This window comes from Aotus nancymaae, unplaced genomic scaffold (assembly GCF_030222135.1).
Source record: "Aotus nancymaae isolate 86718 unplaced genomic scaffold, 86718_ANA_hifiasm-v0.15.2.pri h1tg000029l, whole genome shotgun sequence".
In the NCBI taxonomy this organism is placed as follows: Eukaryota; Metazoa; Chordata; class Mammalia; order Primates; family Aotidae; genus Aotus; species Aotus nancymaae.
This window is the reverse complement of record NW_026988442.1, coordinates 34605693-34621369: the sequence shown is the minus strand read 5'-3', so window position 1 is coordinate 34621369 and position 15677 is coordinate 34605693.

Below are 15677 nucleotides of genomic sequence, written 5' to 3'. Positions count from 1 at the left end.
TCATCACACAGAAGAGTAGTTGAGAACCTAATTAGTCTTGGAGGGAGACACATATCCCGATCCAATTAAATTACACAGCCCTGCAAAAAACAATTACTTATTTTTTAATAGGTACAGTAATACATCTGGAAATGGTATTAATTGAGGTAGAAAGTTAAGGCTAGAGACAAAGGTAGAACAGTCCATGTGCTGTTTCATGATCGATGATTAAGTTACTGTGTGAAGTGAAGATCTCATCAACCATCTCTAATGCTGCGTGAATAATTGATAAACACATAAATGCGAGGAGAGAAGATTTATTATCGTCATTCTCAGTCTTCGTAAAGTTAAAACTTTGTATGGAGTCTTATTTTTCAATACTTTCAGAAAGGTCACAATGACAGAAAGAGTACTCCATTTTCACCAATGCATTTCAACTTTGTATATTTAGTAATACAAAACCATTTATATATAGCATTTCTATATAAAGAACTCAGGCTTGAGATAGACCCAGCTTTACTTCTTAGTAGCTATGTGGCATGGAGTAAATTATTAACCTCTCGAAGTAAGCTATATTCCTTGTCTTCAGATGGAGGTAGAATAATGTCAGCCCACTGAGTTTCTAGGGAGGTTAAATAATCTGATGCATTTAAAGCTCTTAGGATATTACTCTTGCACAATAAATGTTAGTGATAATCAATTTATTACAACTATTAAATAGTTGCTTATGAAGCACGTATATTGAAGACTCCTTTCAGATACTTTGGACATCTCAGGATTACTCAGCCTACACATTGGGTAACACTGATTTGTACGTTTATGCCTCTAGTCGCTTAAATTCTCTCTATTATGTATTTAAGAAGGTTTGAAAATCTAATATCTGCTCTAGGCAAACTATTCACTTTCTAAAATCAGAATAAGAGCTGTAAAAAACAAGAACTATGTATAATTAATATAATAATTTATTAACTGTATTAAGAAGATGCAGTTCAAAATACTATCTAGAATTCAGAACAAAAGCAGTAGGTAATTGTCTTAAAATGATATGCACGTGTTTGGTCCAATTAAATAAAACTGGGACATTTGAAATTTTAAAACAATAAATAAATAATAGTTATTTTCAATTCCATTTGTTAATCTCACAAAATCAATGCTAATCAGTCAGCGACTATCTGTCTATGAAGAAACCAATGTTAAATATATTCCTTGTGAACAATTCCACCCCAGTGATTTGTGAGACTATCCTGAAAGGTTAACGTTTCCTCATCAGTTTATAAGCTGTGTCCAAGGAACTCAACTTTAACCATTCACTGGCATTCTGATAAATCCATATGACTACATTACTCACAGTCTACAAGGATTAGATAATATTAGCCTATCTGAAACGCTATCAAAAGTGGATCTTTAGTGATTTAAATTTAAAAGAAATAGAAATACACTAAATATTTAAAGCTGTGTTTCGTTAGCATGAAGATGGACAATATCATTAGGCCCCAGGTTCTAAGCCAGTGTTTAATTTTGGCACCATTGAGACTTTTGGCTGGATAGTCGTCTTTTGTGGGGAGTTTCCATGTGCACTGCAGAACGTTTAGCATCAACTTTGGCCTCTACCCACTAGATGCCAGGAGTAATTCCTTCCCATATGTGACAATGAAATGTATCTTCAGATGTTGCCAAATGCCTTCTACCAGGGAAAGGGAAGGGAAAATTCATCATTCCCAGTAGGAAACTACTGTCCTTGAACAACTATTTCCATAATTTTTCAAAGAAAAAAAAGAGTTCTGCTGATTCATGAAATTTGACACATCACTGGAGAAAGGACTTGTATTCATGACTCTTTCTACTGTATTCCTGAACCCCAGGTCCCCTTTCTCTGTCTCTTCATGCCTGTCTTGTGCTAAGAATTATTTTTTAATTTAAAATTTCCTCTGGATTAAAAAGTTACAGGTAATAGCCTAGTTTATTCAGGAAAGTATGTCCCTTGCTGAGTAATAGGTGGATAAAATTTATTGATTTGCAGTAAAAGTCATAAATTTATAAAGTGCACAGCATTTGAGAAAATGTTTATAAAAATCTAAATCCCAACTGCAATACAATGAACAAGTAATAAGGTTTGAGGTATGCGATAAAAGAAGTGAAATGTGTTGCTAGAATTTGTATTAGCCATGTGGTCTGCAAAGCGTGTTGAGGCTGAATAGAAAAATGTAATAAGGATGGTGAAAACTCTATTAGTCAAATAGTAAAAATAGTTGTAGGGAACAATATCTCATGCTTCTTTCTGTCTAAGCTTCTTTTCTCTAGGGACCTATACACTGTGGTTCACGTGCTTAACATGTTCTGTGTCTCTGGCACTGACATACTTCAAGAAATATATGATAAAGCACTAGTACTTTCTGCCTGGAGTTGGAAACCCAGAAAAACAATAAATGTTTATGGAAGGTGGTAAAGTTTTAGGGCTGTATTCACAACAAATGTTAAACACATGAAGTCTTGCTGAAAGCACAGGCAGGTTGAAATTCTATACTGTCAGAATCTCCCTGCACAGAATAGACCCTAGTTTTGGCTTACTTGAGGGAACCAACTTATGGCAAAACAAGAACTTACTCTTTTTTTTGACAACAGACAACTCCATCGTGTGGTAGGTGTTCCTGTAGAAAATAATTTTATGAGTCTAAATGTTTTCCACACACTTCCCAATGTTTTCTCGCTTTAGAAATTCTATTCTGGGTCAGCAAAGTTTTCTAACTCTTCTGACGACTCCCATAGTTTTATCTTGAGTCTTGAGCTCTCCTGTGAGTTCCAGATTTTGACAGTCATCTGCCTCCATGGCAAATCCATGAAGACACTTACTAGGCATCTTTCTTAAGCTTACCATGTCAAAGACTGAACTAAACCTGTTTTCTTTTTTAGCATTTCTACTTCTCAGTTAATACTGACTTTTTTGATTGTTCAAGTCAGAAACTTTGGAATCATTCTTGATTTTTCTTTGTTCTTCTCTTCCCTTCTCCAAACTGCTAATGCCATCATTTCAACTTCCAAAATATAGTCTGCATCCATCTACTTCTTTGCATTTTTACTGCTACCTCACTTGTTAAAGCAACCCTCACGTCCCCAGTGGTGACTTCTGGCTTGTCTACTTTCAGCCTTGCTTTTTGATAGCCCATTATCTCTACATCACATGACAATCAGAGTCAGAAAACAATCAAAGTCAGATCGCACCACTCCCCTACTTAAATACAATTCCATTTCTTTCAAAAGAAAAACAAATCGCTGCTCTAATAGAAACTATGTAACAGGCCCTCGCTGAACCCCCAAAACTCATCTCCTCACATTCTCTTCACATTCAGTCCATTCTGGACTTGCAATTTTTCTTTCAGTTTCTTTAACATTTGAAGATTTGGCACTTCTCAAGGCTTTGGCTGTAGCCATTCTTCAGTCTGGAATAATCTTCCCCCAAATGCCCACATTGCTAATCAAGCTCATTGACAGATCAGACTAAAACATGTCCTTATTCTCGTGCCTACACAGAAGAGAGACCATATTTCCTGAGGATAAATATTTAGTTCAGTATCTAATGTCATTTCATGCAAAACTTCCAACTTTTAATAAAAAGTTACAGGATACACTGAAAAGGTAGAAAAATGTGACCACTGTATTGAGGGTCATAAGGCAAAAATCATTTGTATTTATATGCTAGCCATGAATTTATATATTAGAAAATGAGGTAGCAAGCAAACCATTTAAACATGGATGTATCCTGGTGTCCACCAAAGTCACCAGGATGTAGTCTTCCATCCAACTCTTGGCCTTACTATTACTGCACCGGTTTTTCTTAAGCTGTGCCTACTGGCTTCCTAGCGTTCTACGCTCTCCTCTCATGGTGGAGCTAGCCTTCTGTCATTCCCGGTTTAAGTACAGCAGAAAATAAATGTTCTTCTTAAATTACATATTTAAATATCTTAAAGTATTCTTCAATTGGCCAATTGAAGTTGCATTCTAAGCACTTAATAATCATCATGACAGGAGGAATTTGATACTTAACTCTTGTCATCTTAGGCCTATTTCAATACCCTGGCCTTGCAGCTAGAAGTTTTGCCTTAGCAGAAATAATTGGCTGGAAGTGGAAGACAGGGAGCTTGTACTTAAATAAAGCAGAATGGATGAAAAGGAAGCAAATACTCATTATTCAAAGCAGCAAAGGGAGTATAAATAGTCTACAATCAGAAAAGATGATCAGAAGTGCCCAATTAATAAAAAGTGGTATGGAACTAAAGAACTTGACTAAGGAAAGACACATTGGAAAAAGTTATGAGAAAGAAAAGTCTGAAAACTTGAAAATTATTGAAGACCACAGACCAATGTTCATTAGAATCATGTAACCTGATACATTCCCTCAGCAGCTGATAAAGAGCATACAGTATGAGAGTGTCCCACAGAATAACATATCCTTGTATAACCCAGAAGAATGACTTTTTGGGAAGTTTATAGTCAGATAAGAGGGCAAAAGTTTCTAGGAGTAGAAACTGTGAAAGCTACAAAGTCAGCCATTCTCAGAGAACGGTTCAAGTTCTTAAGATAGTAGAACTCTTCTGAAGGATCCAAGCCGCCATGGAGTACAATACAATGGAGTATTAAGATGCTTCATGGCAAACCACAGGGCTGAGGTTCCATTCTGGCAACTGCCACTAAAAAGACTTACAAGGAATATATCTATACGCTGGGACTTCACATCTTCTAAGTGAAAGCCTTGAATTGTACGATCAGTAAGTCCTTGCAGACTGTAAGTTCTGTGAAGCTTAGAACTATGACTATTTGCTCTCTTAATTTTGGAAACTTCTTAAGTTGCCTATCATATGGTAGATACTCCATAAATATTCAATGAAAAGACTAGAGCAAACAAGCAAGTATGGAATTCCTTTAGACCCTGACATAGCTTGTATTTTTCAGATGTCATCTCCTCTGGAAAGCTCCACCACTCAATGGGTTATATTATCTCCCTCCTCGTTCTTCTATACTCTGTGACCCTAACATACTAGTATTCCTGGGTATTCATCTATTTTTATATGGGACTGTGACATTATTACAGGCAGGAACTCTTCTCAATTGACTGCTACATACATTGTCTGATAGAGTAGGATTCAATAGATATCTGATAAATGATTGTCCTGTACTTCATAGTATCATTCATTTCTGCAAATTCCAAGATCTAGTTCAGTGCTTGGTGCATAGCAGTTGCTCAGAATTACATATTTTATGAGGGGGTGGGTCAAAAGTCTTCAGTCTAAAGAATTAATATGGACCCTGAGATAGTTGGAGATAGAAGTCTGGAGTCTGAAAGTCTAATATCCCTCACAGTCAAGGCTCAATTAAGACTTTTAGCAATCCTAAGCACTAAAAAGGTTGTGCAATTTAAAATTAAAATCAAACATGTGAATAGTGAAACTACCACAGCTTGCTTCTAGGATGTCATATTGTGAAGTTCATGAAGGTGAGCTTCCACTGTCCCCCTTGGGGTTTGCCATTGGGTGCATGCAGCTTAAGAACATACTGTCTATTTTATGAGTCATTTTTCATTGAAAGCAACTTATCTAAGGTTACCTGGCTAGTCAGCAGGAGAATCCAGCATAGGCCATTGACCTTTTGTCTTGCTACACTGCCCAGTTCTTTTTTTTTTTTTTTTTTTTTTTTTGAGGGAGTTTCGCTCTTGTTACCCAGGCTGGAGTGCAATGGCGCGATCTCGGCTCACCGCAACCTCCACCTCCTAGGTTCAGGCAATTCTCCTGCCTCAGCCTCCTGAGTAGCTGGGATTACAGGCACGTGCCACCATGCCCAGCTAATTTTTTGTATTTTTAGTAGAGACGGGGTTTCACCATGTTGACCAGGATGGTCTCGATCTCTTGAACTCGTGATCCACCTGCCTCGGCCTCCCAAAGTGCTGGGATTACAGGCGTGAGCCACCACGCCCGGCCCCCAGTTCCTAATTCACAGCCCCTGGTATTTCTGGACTGCTGTCTGGGTTTACAAAAATGCCACCCGCTCCAGTGTCTTCTACTTACAAAGTTAGCTCCAACTGCACCAATCTAAACTTGAGAATGCCAGCCAGCTGGTAGTGGAGAAAGTGTCCTGAATTCTCACGGTGCAGCCAGGGGTGTTTTCTGCTTACCTTCTATGCAATCAGCCCATTGTTGCTGAAGCCTGGAGATTAGTACAGTAGCTGTGGAGGAAAACCTTGGAGGAATACACAACTAGGAAAGGGAAAGTGTGCTGACTTGCTCAGCTGAACAAAGCTACCTGAGCTCCACCTCCAAAGGTTCATAGACATGGAGCTGAAGGAGGGTTTTTTGTTTTTTTCCTTAGGAAAGTGAGAGAAAAGAATAGGTGCAATCTGAGAGTTCAGAAATACTGTACTTGAGATATTTAACACATGTCCGAGTGAAAATATCAAGTAGACAGTTGAATAACCAAGTCTAGAGTTCAGAAGAGATGTCTGAGTTGGTTATACACATGTGAGAGGTATTAGCATATAACTGATATTTAAAGCCATAATTCTGGAAGAAAAAGCCCACCATGTGAGTGAATTATACAGAAAGGAAAAAAGACCAATGTCTAAGCCCTCTAATATTAAAGGTGAGGAATAAAACAGCAAAAGAGATTTTGAAGAGTGCTCATTAAGATAGGAGATAAAACATGCAATTAATTATGACAAATCCTTCTAAGAGGAAGTAGACAGTGAGGATGGAGAATGGGAAATAACAAAATAAAGGTCATTCATGACCTTGAGACAAGACCATCCATTACAGCTGTAGGGGGCAAAAACCTGATGAAAATTGTTTTAATAGAAAATGGAAACAATGAGTGAAAACAACTACATATTTCAGGTTCTAACAAAAAAGGAGCCTGGAAATTATCAAAGACCAAAAAGCTGTGATGGGAAGCTGAAAAGAGGACTGAGGAGAGATTTCTCAGAGAGAAAAGAGATTTTTTTTATAGCATTGATTATTTTTTTTATATTTAATTTTTTATTATACTTTAAGTTCTGGGGTACACGGTCATGTAGGATTGTTACATAGGTATACACATGCCATGATAGTTTGCTGCATCCATCCCCCCGTCAACTGTATTAGGTATTTCTCCTAATGTTATCCCTCCCCATGAAGGAACTTTTAAAGGAAGCTGGGGAATTACATAACAGGGAGATAAGAGAGAAATCAAAACCAGCTGTGTGGGATAACTGACATGTGTAGGAGGGTGACAGAGAGAACATTCTGTCTGCCTTGTGATTTAGCTTATGTCCTCAGCCTAGCATAGGGTCAGCTTGGGCCTTGGTCTAAAGGTTCTCCTGGAATAAAAATGGCAGCCGAGGGATGTAATGGTTTCTGCTTTTTTTAAAGCAAGGGTTCTCCACTTCAGCACTACTGCCATTTGGAACTTGACGATTCTGTGTTGGGGGTGGTGGCAGAGGTGTCGCCATCTTGTACATCGTAAGATGTTTAGCAGCATTCATGGTCTCTGCACCCCAGATACCAGTAGCACCTCCACCCCAGTTATAACAACCAAAAATATCTCTAGACACTGACAAATGTTCTCAGGCGTGGAGCAGAGGTGGCAAAACTGCCCCAGTTGAGAACCGCTGCTTTAAACCAATCGATAACATTAATGATAAATAAAATACTAAGAAAACTTTAACACTTGCCTGCCTTTTCATAAAACCTTGTGTTTGGGGCTGGAAGAAATTGTCTCTTACCCTATATGACAAAGACATGGGGGAGAATGGAAGAAAACTGGCTTCAATCAGCTTTAAAATATCACAAAGGAAACAACTCAATTTAGAATGCAAAAGAAAAAAAAAAAAGGAAAAAAAAGTTTGAATATTGCCAACCACCATCAATTACACTGTTATAGTGTAATTGACCTTCTATTAACTTCCAAGGGAGATAATAACTAGGAGGTAAATTTAGCACGTTGTAGAAACATTTCAAAAAGACATACTTAACCACTGTAGTCAGTCCAAATGACTATCATTCTTTTGAGTGTAAAGTGCAAAGCAGAAATTTTCTTAGCACTATTAACGTTCATGCTGTCGCTGAGTCCAATTTTCTTCATTTGGAAAGTGGCATAATATTTGTGGAAAGAACTTACTTCCCAATGGGGAGGTAGATAAATAGACTGTAGTCTATTCATGAAATACTTTCCTATAGATAAAATGAATGAATCATATCTACATAAATCAACCTGGGTAACTCTCAAAAGTATAATGTTTGTTGTAAAACAGAAGGCAAACTACAAGAAGGTACTTTACAGGGATGCTATTGTGTGAATTGTGCAAACACAAAAGAAAATTGGATATTATTTATGGAAATATATATTAAAAATAACAAAAAATCTTATTACGCACAAAAGATAAGACTGTTTTGTTTCAGGAAATGGGGAGAAAGAGAGAGACAGACAGTGAGACAGTGAGCGAAAAAGAGGGGAAGTGCTTTTCTGGTAATATGCTAACACACATAAAATATAAATGGCATTTACATGGGTATGTATTATTTATTTTTCTATTTTTTTAATTTTATTAAAAATAGACTGCATTCTACAGAGTGTCATTGTCAATTAATGACTACATTATTATTCTTTTATATTTCCAGAAATCACAGGGATAATGACTTTGGCTATTTGGCAAAGCTGATTAACAAGATAACTAGTTAACTGGCTAGACTTTGAGACTGAGTTCAGAGGATCTGAAGGTTACAACGTAAGAAGTTAAAAAAAAACCAGATCAGTGAAGAGAAGCAGAGAAGGACCATCCTCTGTGGTTAAAACACAAAGATTCTACTCATTCCAATTAAATTATTAATATGAAATATTAAAATGGGAAAATGTATACTTACCATGTCCCCCCCCAACACCTTTTCTTAAGAAAATGGAAAAACTGCACTGAAAGGAAATTAACACATTTTCCCAAGCTCATCAATATTTTAGTCTACTGTGAAGTAACCAGTTAGCCTGCCACAGTTTCATGGACACTGTCAGAAGACAAGAGACTCCTGGGTCAGAGCAGAATATCAGTCTATTACTCACAGCAAAAGCAGTAGCCAGTAGATTAGGATTCTTCAGTTTTATGTCTTATCACCTTGGCTGGTACTTCCAGAACAATGCATGCTATATAATAATGGTCACTGCATTTGTTTCTAACTTCAGTGATAATGCTCAAATATTTCAACATTGAGTCTGATGTCATTAAGGAACTCTCTATTTCTTCCTATTTTATAAGTGATAATGATGTTAAATTTTACCAAATGGCTTATTCATCTGTAGATTATATGTTTTCTCCATCACTGCCCCGCCCACCCTCCCCAGTTTCTTCCTAAAAAGGTGCTGCAAGGGTAAAAATGGTAGCTCTAGTTTGCCCTAAAAAGTGGACATAATTTCTTTCATCTTGGTTCTTTCTATAATTTTCTTTATTTAAAAAAGTTAGAACCAGGGTCTCATTCTTTTGCCCTGGCTGGAGTTCAGTAGCAAGATTACAGCTCATTGCAACCTCAAACTCCTAGGCTAAAGTGATCCTCCCACCCCAACTTCTGAGTCTCCGAAGTTACAGGCATGAGCCGCTGCACTCAGTCTCTTTCTACAATTCTTCCGGCAGAAACTCCAGTTTTTTACCTGATGATAGCATCTTTGTGGCTCCATCTAAAAGTAGTTTCCCCACATCTTAATATGCTTTTTTAGAAATTTAAAGCAACCAACCAATTAGTTCAAGAGATAACATGGAGGCTTTTTAATACTCTTGACAAACTATAAGTCATGGTATAAAACATTTCTTATACAGTAGTGGGCTGAATTTATCTTTTATTTTTATGTCAATATTAGTACATGAAATTGACATCTGGCATCTTTTTATATAAAGCTTTAAGTTTTGATATCAAAGTTATGCCTATAATATTAACTAGAGGTGCTTTTATTCTTTTGCTTTGCTCTAGAGGAGATTGTAAAGCATTGAGAATTTAAGTAAAATAGCATCAAAGCTCTCTAGAGATGTATTCATGTAACAACTATTTTGCCATCCATTGCTTTCCTTTTGTTTTTTCACTACATTTTTTCTTGGACAAATTTTGAAATTTACTTTTTAAAATATATAACTCATTTAATTAACAATTTCCAATGTATCACTATACAGTAAGGGTCAGCAAATTTTTTTTTGTAGCAATTCAAATATTTTTGGTTGTGTAGGCCATAAGTCTCTGTCATAACTATTCATTTCAGTGGTTATAATGTAAAAGCAGCAATGAGCAATATGAAATGGATGAACAAGACTATGTAACAATAAAACTTTATTTATAAAAATAGGCACTGAGCAAGTTTGTTCTGTGGGCCATAGTTTTTCAACCCCTGGCAGAGAGTTACTAATATTAGATTTTATATTTTAAAATGTTATAGTCTGGATGCTTTCTTATAGTTTTTGGTATTTTTAAAAGTTAATTTAAATTTTATTTTAAAAACATTTATGTATTTAGTAATTATTTAGGCTGTCCTCCATGCTTAAATGGTTTTTGATTTTTGTGTTTTTTTTTGAGATATAGTCTTCCTCTGTCTCCTAGGGTGGAGTGCAGCAGCAGGATTTCAGCTTACTGCAATCTCCGCCTCCCAGGTTTAAGGAATTCTCATGACTTAGCCTTCTTAGCTGTGATTACAGGCATGCAATACCACACCCAGCTAATTTTTGTATTGCTTAGTAGAATATGGGGTTTCACCGTGTTGGCCAGGCTGGTCTCAAACTCCTGACTTCAAATGATCCTCTCGCCTTGGCATCCCAAAGAACTGGGATTACAGGCATGAGCCACTGCACCGGCCTGGTTTTAATGTTAATCTTGACTTGTTCTATGCATTTCTTATTCTTGGTTGGTTGCAGTATACATACTAAAAGTTTTTTGCGGGGAGGGGTAAGGAAGACAATATGAATGTTATACACTTCTAATTTTTGTTTAACAAACAACTCTTTATTGTCTTCAAAAACACGTTTTGTTTCTGCAAGCAATTCTTACGGGATATTTGCCCTCCAAAACTGTATGCAATTTACTCCACTGTGTTCTGCTTTATTGTGACTGGAAAAAACCAAACACACAATGCATGCTTCCTGAATTGATGGGCATCAACCTTCCTGACGGTCAAAACCATGTCTGCCTGCTCCTCTGCACTTTTTACAAACCACTTCTCATTGCCTAATACATAGTGGATGCACTAAAACACATTTGTTGGATTAATGCCAAATAAGTGAATCCAGAAAAAGAAAATATGTGAATAGTATCCACACTGATTTATATTACTACGTCAACCGTCTGCCCATCCAGGGCAAGAAGAGCATTAATTCTGGTTTCCCTTATCTATCTTTGGGTCTGATTTCTATTGTTTTGGTGAATGCATTGGCAGACATTTCCTTTGTTCGAAACATTTTGTCATCTATTTTCAGTCACATAGCAGGTCTGAGCCACCATGATCTTTGGTTCGGCTTCCCGTAGACTGGGGAGAAGCCCTTGTGATTGGTAACTTATTGCTGTGTAACAAACAACCACAAAAATCTCAACAGCATGCAACAAAAAAACAAGTATTTAGCTTTTGAGCTTGGGGGTTGGCTGATCTGCCAAGATCAGCAGTTTGTTCTGGGTGAGTTCTGTCCCATGTGAAAGGCCAAAGGCATTATGCAAGGTCCCTTAAGATGTCACCCCTGTATTGGCACATAAGCATCACTGCCTTGTTCTGTTGGCCAAGGCAAGTCACATGGCCACACTCCAAGTCAGGAGGTAGAGTGGAGTTTACTCTGCCCATGAAATGGGGCAGGCAAGGGAAGACAGCTGCAATGTTACATAGCAAAGGGTGCAGGTATCAAGAAAGGTTAAGAATTAAAGCCCTAAATGGGATCTGCTACACTGTTTATCTGCAGGCAACACATTTGTCCCAAGACTGATGCTCTCTTCCACTTTCTTCAGTAGTAATTTCACAGAGAGTTCACAGGAAATGGCCCAATTTTAGCTCCAGTTCTTTCTCTTCTGGTTTAGGTTGTGTTAATAGGGTTTTGACATGGTCCTCTATGGTTTCATCCTAAAGATGTTTCTTAGAGCTGGTGGAGTAGTGGAGGTAGAGTTTGCCTGCTGTGTCTTCCTTCTTTCAATCTAGTTCTTTCTATATTTTTCATGAGAAAAACTCAAAATTTCTCACCTGCTGCTGACCTCCTTCTGAAGTCCTCCGCTTTAAAAGTGTTTTTCCCACATAACATGCTTTTAGAAACTTCAGTGAAGAGACGAAGGGGAGGTCTAGATACTTGTTTTCAGTCCCGGTCTTACTCATAAATCTCTAAATTGCCACCTGTAACCTCTTTTCCACATGTAGTTTTTTAATCTCAACCATGAGTTGACCTCTTTCATTTTTTAGTCTCTTCCTCCTCTTCCCTTATCCTCAAAGCCTCTGTCCTCCACTAGGTTGAGTAGAACAGGCTTTGGTCTGTTTCATTTCCCCCATCTCTTTCCTTGGGACCCCAATCTGCCTTTGAACTCCTTTGATCACACTCACAAAATTGGCTAACTGGGCTTTTGCAGATATCCTCTTTTTCAGTCTATCTGTGGGGTGCCTGTGGACATTAAAATAAGACTTCTAAAGACGCACATCTGAAAGAAAAATGTTCTTTTGCTAGAGAATAATAAATCACTCTCTCTCTACTATCCATAAAGTTCAATTTCCGGGTAAATTTTAGAGGAGGAATAAGGAGAAGGGGGAAGATTATCAAGAAGAGGAAGAAAATAAAGACCAACAGTCCATCTCCTTTCTTGTTGCCTCTATTTATGCCCTTGCCTGTATCTGCAGTTAGACCTCATAACAGTCCAGGAAGGAAGGAGTTGAAGAAAAGTGTGGAAATTGATCTCATACAAAGAAAAAATACCAAGAAGCTTCATGTGAGCAGTACCATCCAATCTACAGCAAATTCCTCCTGCTACAGCCTGCTTTTTCCTCAACTACAGGCTGGGGAAGCAGGTCTCTGGTTAGTCTAACTTAAATGCTGTCCTGGAGCTGAGAGTTGTAGTAATAATGGTCAAGGTGCAGCCTAAAGTTCAGCTTTGAAAGGGAACTTCACCTCCTTAGAAAAAGGGCAGCTGCTGAACAATAAAACAGAGCCTTTGGAGAGATAAAGAGAGTAGCAAATGTTCAAGTCTGTGCTTGTAAAAAGGTAGGCGAAGGTAGTAACAAAAAAAAAAAAAAAAAGGAAGGGAAAGTAATGAAGTTCACCAGGTACCCACTGCATAGGGAAGAATGCTTCTTCATCATGTTGGGGAAAAAGGTAATTGCTCTATACTCTGTAGATGGCTTTGGCAAGGTTGTATCATCTAGGAAATGTAATTGGCACATGAAATCAGAGTGTTTGCACATTCAAAAGAGAGACTGCAGAAACAGAGTTTTTTGGTTTACATATTATTTGAAACCTACTTCCTTTTTAATTACATTAAATTTATTCTTGTGATTAGTTCTCTATCTGCATATCTGACCAAATTTCCATTCTCCATGTATCCACAACTTCTACTGAAACCTATTTATCCTTGCTTTGATGATCCAAGTCAGTTCTTGTCCTTTACCCTGACATGCCTAGCCACTTCCATTCTGTCCTGGGACTCCTCCTCCCCTTTCTTCTCCCTAAATGTAGGGTTTCCCCAATGCCTGTACTTGAGGTGTTTGATGTATGCCATCTCTCCATCTTCCCTCATGGTTCTCAACCATCCCAGGTTTGCAGCTATCATTGTGATGCAGATGACACCACTATTCACCCTTCCCCACTTGCAGTTGAGGCAGGAGAATAGGGTCCAGAGGCAGGGAACCTAAGGTCAATTTGTACTGACTTCCTAAAACTGAATCAAAAAGGGAACCTATCTCCCAGGCCCAAATAACAAAGGATCAAAAGACTACTATCCCTACAACCTCTTCCCTTCCACTGGGTCAGAAATGGGAAATGGAAAGTGCCTCTGATTTGCTGGGCCAAGTGAAGGCCATTCCTTCCTTTGCATAAGGCACCAATCTACTCTGGCCTCTGGTTGGCTGTGGGCCACGTCTTTCATCCACATAGGTGGTAACCAATAGGAGACTTCTAAAAGGTACTTAAACTCTAGAAAACTTTGTAACCAGGCCCTTGAGCCACTGAGCCAGGCCCACTTCTACCCTGTGGAGTATTTTCTCACTTCAATAAGTCCCTACATTCACTGTTTGAATCCTTTGTTACTGTGTTCATTTTATTCAATTCTTTGTTCAACAGGTTGAGAACCTGGAGGACTCCCACTGAGGGCCTTCTTACAGTAACACCATTAACAGCTCTTTACACCATACGTACACATACTATATACATTTTCTACGTAAATATTTTATGTAATCCTTCTTTCTCTTATTTTTTTTAGATGACGTATTTTAAGCATCCCCTCCTGAACAGAATGCCAACTTCTTGAAATTAAATTACTCAACATGGAAAATAGCTTTGCTGACAAAACACTTTATGAAATAGAGTGTACTGTCTTCATTAATCATATTAACTGTCACCAAACCTTATAGTTGGGCTTTCTTCAGCAAATCTGAGAACTGATGAGTCTTTAACTTTAGGCCTTGGGAATCTTCATACTGTTGCTGTGACTGCAGCGGGAACATGCACCCTTGCCATGAGCACGTTTTTGTTCCTTTCCTCCGCTGATAAGTCTTATCAAAACTCACTATTCAGTGTCCCATTTTCTTAAGGCTCTGTTAGGGTACTCATTTCTAAACTTCCTTACAGAATTTGAAAGTTCACAATGGGAAAAGCTAAAGAAGTGTCCAATATCCAAGCTCCGTCATATCCGGTGTGTATGGCCATGGGGAAATCCCTTATCTTTCTGCAAATGGAGATGGTAAAAACCTGCTTGAGGTTGTTGTGTAAATAAATCAGAACTCTTACATAGTCATCACTACAAAAATCGGTTCAAAATGGAATTTATGGCAATTAAGTAATTATGTGCTGTCTGTCATGAGATTTTGCATTGTAAGAGAAATTTAAAATAAATGTGAATCTCAACCTACTGGTGAAATTTCACTCCAGGTGACAGAGCAATATGTTGATGGCCAAATTTCAAATGGAAAGTTTCTAGCTGAAGCCTTCAAATTATATTATTTCACTAACAAGCTATTCTAGTATCCTGAAGACTAGCTGTGGTGTTAGGAGATATTAAAACACAATCAAGAGATATAAGGTGACAATATATCACTTTGTTCTATTGAGACCATGGAATTTGGTTGCAACAATAATTCATTGTCAGCCAGGTGCGGTGGCTCATGCCTGTAATGCCAGCACTTTAAGAGGCCCAGGCGAGCAGATCACCTGAGGCCAGGAGTTTGAGACCAGCCTGGCTAACATGGGGAAACTTCATTTCTACTAAAAATACAAAAAATTAGCCAGGCATAGTGGTACACACTTGTAATCCCAGATACTCAGGAGGCTGAGGCAGGAGAATTGCTAGAACCCAGGAGACGGAGGTTGCAGTGATCTGAGATTGCACCACTGCACTCCAGCTTGGGTGACAAGAGTGAAACTCCATCTCAAAAACAAACAAAAAGAATAATTCATTGTCATTTTTACCTGGGCATATTTACTGGAATATGCTTATTCTTTGTGTGTGTATGTGTGCATGTGTGTGTGCGTGCCAGACTTA